This window comes from Cucumis melo, chromosome 5 (assembly GCF_025177605.1).
Source record: "Cucumis melo cultivar AY chromosome 5, USDA_Cmelo_AY_1.0, whole genome shotgun sequence".
NCBI lineage: Eukaryota > Viridiplantae > Streptophyta > Magnoliopsida > Cucurbitales > Cucurbitaceae > Cucumis > Cucumis melo.
In genome coordinates, this window is record NC_066861.1 from 6,684,697 (window position 1) to 6,692,506 (window position 7,810).

The following is a 7,810-nucleotide window of genomic DNA, read 5'->3' on the forward strand; positions in this document are numbered from 1 at the left end:
GACCCAAAAATAATCTTGGCGGTTTAACGGTTTGGCTAGAGGGAAGGCAGATGCGTGTGGCTCGACTGAAGGAGGGATTCGACTCGAGTAGAGGGTCAGCTCGTGCTACGGCTCGGCGTACGCGAACGCGCAACTTTAAAGAAGTCGCGTGGGGCTCGAGTTAGGCTCAGTTAACGACTCACGCGAAGATGCGGCTGATCGATGATGGCTGACGAAACACGAAGCTCCAAGGCGCTGCTTGAGGCTTGCAAGGAGGTGACGCTCGTAGTGGTTTGCGAACGGCGGCTAACGCGATAGATGCACAGATCGACGCGGCGTTTGGTTGCAAGACGAAGAACCGGTTCGACTGACGGCGTTGCTACATGGCAGAAAGACTAGCGGAGAAGACCGATGGCGTAAAGATGGTGGCGGAAACACAGACGCGATGGAGATGGGTTGACGGAAAAGAGGGAGGCTACTAGAATTTTGTTGTGTGAGGAAGAAGATGAATTAATATACACGCTTCTCGAGGCCTATTTAAAGCATAATAATAATAATTATTATTATTATTATTTTCCTTTCTTTTTCCTTTTCCTTTTCCTTTTCCAAATAAACCAACTTCTTCTCTCTCTTCATTTAAAACCAACCAAATCTCCTTTTTAAACTCAAATATTCTCTCTTCAATAACTTTTCCCATCAAATCATAACCTTTATCTTCTTTTATTCTCTTCTTCCTAAAATAATTATATCTTTTCTCAAATAATCATATTATTCCAATAATATAATTATTCTTATCTTTTTCACAATTTAATTAATTAATTAATTATAATTCATTAAACTTCACCAAATATAAATCCACCAAGAGTTTCAAATTTCAACTAATTAATTAAATATTTTTCCAGAATATTTAATTAATTTTAATTTCTACAAAATCAAATAATTTCAACGATTAATTTAAGTAACATCTAAAAATTTCAACATGGCCAAAATTAAACTTAAAATAATTAAAATTAAAATTATCTTATTTTGGGATGTTACATTACAGTAAACATCCAATTGCAAAACCACATTCACAATATACATATCCCACCAAACCAATGCAAATTTTTAAAACTTCAAATTAAAAATGGAGATGACTCTGATACCAATTGAAGGGATGAGAGCTCTACGTAGTGGAAGAATTAAATAGAACTTAACTCAAATTTAATTGAGAATTTAAAAATATCATTACATCGGCAAAAGTACATAAACTAATTTCTATGCTAAGAATGCTTTTTTAAAAAAAAAAACAAACAAACAATAAAACGTACTTACTCTCGTTGATGATTCTATATCTACCAATCACCAATTACAAAATCACATTCACAATGTACAGATTCCACCAAACTAATGCAAATTTTTAAAATTTTTAATTAAAAATTGAGATGGCTCTGATATTAGTTGAAGGGATGAAAGCCCTATGCAGCAGAATATTTAAATAGAACTTAACTCAAACTTAATTGAGATTTTAAAAATACCATTACATTGGCAAAAGTACATGAATTAATTTCAATGCTAAGCATGCTTTCAAAAAAACAAACAAACAAACAATAGAACGTACTTATTCTCATTAACGACTCTATATCTCCCTATTCTCTAAGTTGAGATTTTAGTTTGTGGAGACAAAAACTAGAAGGAAAATTTTTAGAGAGAATTTTCTTCTAAGAGAATATGCAAAAGCAGAGTCAAAGTATAAAAAAAAAACTCTATATCTTTTGTCGTACGTAAGAAGAGGGAAATTAGAAAGAATATGAGAATGTGGAAGAACCACCCATGTTCCTGATTAATTTATCAGATTAAATTAATTAATTAGTTAATTAAATTAAATAAATAATTGAATCGTATTTAATTAATATTTCGTTTAAATCATATTTAAATGAATATCTCTCACATAACCTATAGTTTTAATTTAATTAATTTAATTTAATAAAATTAAACAAAACTATCAATTAATTCTTAAATTAGTTAATTGCTAAATTAAATATCTAATATTTAATCTAATCTAAATTTGAATCGTATTTAAATATAAATTTCTCTCATAACCTATAGTTTTAATGTGTATCATTGATTCTTATAGAAATACAAGTTATTATAGTCTTTTAGATAGAATAATGAAACCAAAGCGTCTAGAAAAAAAGTCATAACTTCTGTTGTAAATTCATAAGTATTTGGAACTACATTGTACAGAAGTCTTCATACCTATTTTACCTTAATTTTAGTGTCTTAATGCAGAAATAGGAACAAAAGAAGAAACTAGTGAATCGCAGAGGACCTCACGCAAAAGCTACGCGAGAAGAGCTCATCTGTTCTGAGTAAGAATCTAAGTTATCAAGCGAGGAAGGTTCACTAGAAGACAAAAATGGTAGTTGGAGTTGATGTGACTTGACAAGGTCGTATTCAGTGCTGACATGATTAGAAGAATAGAAGTTTCCACTAAAAACTGTCTATAAAAAGACTCCTTCCCTACCAAGTAAAGTGGTCAGCTTCGAGAGAAGTCAGATGTATGAATGGACCGGCCATGGCTGGCCTGAATGAGCCAAACCTTAGAGAGTGGCGGAAGGGAGTAGCCTTCACGGTCATCTATAAAAGTATTTCTCTTCTTCTCCAGTCATTCTGTAAGTGAGGGCTCAGAGTTCGAGTAGAGAAGATGTCATTTTCCACTTCCCCTAACTTGTAATGTTCATTTCTGTACTTTTCATTTTTGTATTACTTTGCAATGTATTTGTTTATATTGTATAGTGGCCTAAGGCTTACATTCTTTAATATATTACATGCTTCTACCTTTTCAATCAATTACATCTTCACTATTCATCTATTAATCATTACTTGACCAATGTTTATCGCCAACTACCGAGAGGACAAATAGCAAGGATAAGGCTAACGCGAGCAAAGAGGAGTTTGGAGACAAACTCCACCTTGGCGAGATAACTTCCATTATTTGTATCCCGAAAGGAAAACAAGTGTGGGTATTTGGCGCCAAGAGGTTGTCACCCTTAAAAGAGAAGCTTTATAAGTCTTGTAAATGCGATCTTCTAGATATATCTCACTTAACCAAGTTTAGTCATTTGCATCCTGAGAGGTAAAGCAAGTTTGGCCTTTAAGACACCTAGAGGTGCGCCTTAATCATAAGCTAGTTATCTAAGATACATCGCATCAAGGTTGTCGCATGTTAGTTTGCATTTGCATCTCGCCTCCATTCTTATTCTCCCTTTACAGATTCTTTAGTGTAGGCAAGTAGATATAGTTTAAACTTACACTTCTTCATACCGTATAAATGATTCTTTTATACCATTTGAATAAAGAGTAATCACTAGAACTAAGCTTTGATATCAATTCCCTGTGTTTGATCTTGGATTACCTAGAAAATATATATTGTTTCGCTTATACTTGGACAAGCAGTAGAAAAACTTGTACTCAACGAGAACTTAGTAACTATGCGAGAACGAGAGACATAGAGAGCATATAGCATACAATGACCATACCTCATCGCATTGAATAAGATATAGACACACAAACACTAAATATTAAGTTTCAATCCCACCAATCATATACACATTAATCTTTAATCTATGATTTTAATATGAATCTAATTCACATTAAATTAATATTTGAACTCATTCAAATATTTCATTCTCTCATAAATTAATTTTGAATCATAACCAAAATAAAATAGAATAAAGTTTAATTTAAATATAAACTTAATGTATCACCATACATTATATTAATTCCCAAAGTAAATTTGAACATTTGAAAACAAAAAATACAAATAAATCTCATTACCCTTTACGAGCTAGGAAGCGAACTTAATGGGCCTACAAATCAAAAGCTACAATGATATAAGATTAATTGGAGAAACGCATTAACCACATTAATCAATAGTTGTTAACTATGTGTACTCTCCACTAAAGTCTCATTGTTGAACTCTTCTCATTGTAGATATATTTTTGTGTCCATGGATATAGACCAATAACAGTAAGTTAGTCTTTCGCAAGTGTTTGTGACACCAACTGGGTCAAATTACCGTTTTACCTCTAGGTTACTTCTAGTCCTTAAATACCAATGCTCCTCTAATGAACAATCTGTTTATGGTCCAACCACTAAATAGAAACCCTTCTCGTGCCATAAAGAGGGTAGGGCCTTTTGTTCAAGTCTCAGAGACACCATTTAAGGGAACACTCATATACTTGCCCTAAAGTCGGGAATGAGTGAATTCTATCTTATCTGATCATGTTCCCAACTTCTCATTCGGTCTTGTCCTCAAAACGATAAGTATGTTGGGTCTGCAATCTGGCCATTCTCACCAATACAAATCAAAGGATAATTCCTTGCGAATAGGAATTCATAATACACTTATGATTAAGACTAAATTACTTAGATCTTTCTAATTAAATAAAAACCTAACTAGTTAATAGAGTTACATTTAGTGGTTACTATTTCGTGGTCCAAGCTTATGCAAACTAATTGCATATGATACCTTCACTTGCATGTCACCTATATGAACGTCTTGGATCGTTGCGTTTGAATCAAATACAAAGTGAGCCATATCCATAGTGTATTACCAGAATAAGGTACCAGCCTTATTCTTATACTGTAGACCCTTTAAGTTATATTTTGAACATTAATTTCGGGAAGTCTCTACATACTGTTCAAAACTCATTAAACAGCTTAAGATGTTAGTTTATTAGATTTAGGTTATTAAGATAAAGGGAAACTTTCCTAAATATAACAAACTATTGAAATATTTACGGCCCGTGTAACAAAGCCTATAAAATTAGTCATTTTTTAAATATTCCGGTTTGCCCTTCCATCTTTTTCTCCTCCTTGCAATTTTTTAATCGTCTTCCTCCGTACTAATCGTCTTGTACTCTTCTTTTTTAGCTTCGATTTCTTCCCTTTTTTTTGTTTTTAGATTTGGGTAACCAAATATATTTCTTTCTTGTTTTTCTCTTTTTTCTAGATGCATGCATGTCTTTCTTCCTTTTTCTTCTTTTTCCTTTTTTTTTCATTCACTACATGCATTGTATCGTCTTTCTTCTTTTCTTTTCTTTTACGTTTAGATCAGGTAACCAAATCTAATGGTGTACAAGAATCTTGAAAAAATTGGTTAGGCATTTAAATTAGGGTAACCAAAACTAAAAGATTGTGTATAAAGAATATTAAAAAAAATCGTTTATACCAAATTTTGAAAAAAAAATCGTTTAGATTTGGGACGATCATGTAGACAAATCTAAACGATCGTATACAAAATTAAAAAAAAAAAAAACCATTTAGATTTGAGGTAGCCAAATCTAAACGATCGTATACCAAATTTTGAAAAAAATATCGTTTAGATTTGGAGTCCAAATCTAAACGATCGTGTAGTCAAATCTAAACGATCGTGTAGTCAAATCTAAACGATCGTATACCAAATTTTGAAAAAAAAATCGTTTAGATTTGGAACCACAAATCTATAACGATCATGTAGCCAAATCTAAACGATCGTGTAGCCAAATCTATACAATCGTATAGCTAGCTCTAAATGATTGTATACCAAATTTTGAAGAAAAAAAAATCGTTTAGATTTGAAACCCCAAATCTAAAAGATCGTGTAGTCAAATCTAAACGATCCTATACCAAATTTTAAAAAACAAAATTATTTAGATTTGGAACCGTAAATCTAAATGAACGTATAGCCAAATCTAAACGATTGTATACCAAATTTTGAAAAAAAAAAGGTTTAGATTTGGGTTAGCCAAATCGCCAAATCTAAACGATCGTGCAACCAAATCTAAACGATCGTGTAACTTAATTAATTAAACGATCGTGTAACAAATTAGTCAAATCCAAACGACGTGTACCAAATCGCGTTACCAAATATATTACGTTGTTGACGGGGCATTTTTGGTATTTATACGTTGGGCCTCTAGGCTTTTTCCATTTTCAGAATTGTTCTATACAGTGTATTTTTGAAAAGGCCCCTAAGATAAAACTAAAATATAATCAATAACACTTATTGAAATTATAACAATAACAGTTTATTAATAATGGTCAACCGATTACATTTATTATTTATGAGTTTTAGGACCTAAAACCCAACAGCGGGACCATTCTTCACTTCACTTCTTTTTCTTCTTTTTTGTGATTTATTCTTCTTATTTTCATATTATTTATTAATTTCTTCATATTACTACTTTTTTTTTTCATATTCTCACTTCTTCTTGTTCGTGATTTCTTCATTTCTCCTTTCAAAATTTATTCCATCCTCTTCATCTATCATCTTCTTTTTTTTTTTCTGCTTGGTACAAGATCTAAATGATATTGGTACATGATCTAAACGATTGTGTACCAATATCTAAATGATCAGTTATCTATCCCAAATAGATAGAGATAGACCATTATCACTAATAGATCGTTTAGATTTAGTACAACATCATTTAGATTTGGTAGATTGTTTAGATTTGGTAGATTGTTTAGATTTGGTACAAGTTCGTTTAGACTAGGTACAAGGGTACTATATCGTTTAGACTTGGTACAGTGGTACAAGATTGTGTAGACTTGGTACAATATCATTTAGACTAAGTAAAAGGGTATAAGATCGTTTGGACTTGGTATAAAGGTACAAGATCGCTTAGACTAAGTACAAGATCGTTTAAACTAGGTATAAAATTGTTTTTCACACTCGTGTGACCAATTAATCGGTGATATTTTTGTTATTTTATGGTGTGGGCATGTGAGCTTTTTCTTTTTTCAAAAATTGTTCTATACGATGTAAATATTTTCACATTTTATTTTATTTTTTAAAAAAGAAAACCCCTTATTTTAATCTATTTGTATCTAATTAACTATAATGAATGTATATTCTTTTAATTATTTTTTATTCAATTGCAATATATTTAGTTATGGTGATCCACTCTAATAAAATTCATTTAATTGATACATCTAACAAGAGAAAATTAGAATTAGTTAGAACATTAGGGAGATATACATAATTAAATTAATTATGGAATGTTTTTGAAATGAAAAATATGTTTGATGTTTTATTCTAAATATTTTAACTTCCTTATATTTTACGATTTAAATATATATAATAATATCAAAGTTGTTTAATTTTTATTTTTTATAATTACAAGTATTTAAAAAAAATATTTTTTAGGTGTGATTTTAACGGACCTACAAAAATTTATTGAGAAAAATTTGTAAAAACAAATAGAAGAATTCTCTTGGTTGACAAAAACAAAATAGAGATAGAAAATATACATTAACTATAGAGAAATTGATAGAGTTTATTGTATATCGTAAATAGCAAGGTTAGAGTAATTGATATCATTGGATTTTAAAATTTCTTAAAAGACTTTTTTTTATTCATGAACAAACTATCATGTTATTTTATAATTAATGTTTCATTATTAGTGACAAATAATACAAAAATATATGGTTTAAAAATAATAAAGAGACGTTTTAAAAAATAATAAAATATTAAAATTATTTATAAAATATAACAAAATCTAAAACTTTATCTCACTTAGTAAATATTTTCAATTTTTTTATCTATGATAATTTCTCCGATAATTATATCTTTTCAACTAAATAAATATAAAAATTGGTTTGCTTTAGTTAAATTTGTGGTTAATAAAAAAAACTTTGATAAAATAAACTAGCATGAACCGCGAAGTAAAAAAACAAATTGAATTTTCTACATTTATAATAAAATTATAAACTCGTGCATCAGATGAAATTTTTTACTAGTGATAACCATAATTATATAAATAAAACACACAAAAATTGGAAGATAGAGGATAATTATATTGAGTAA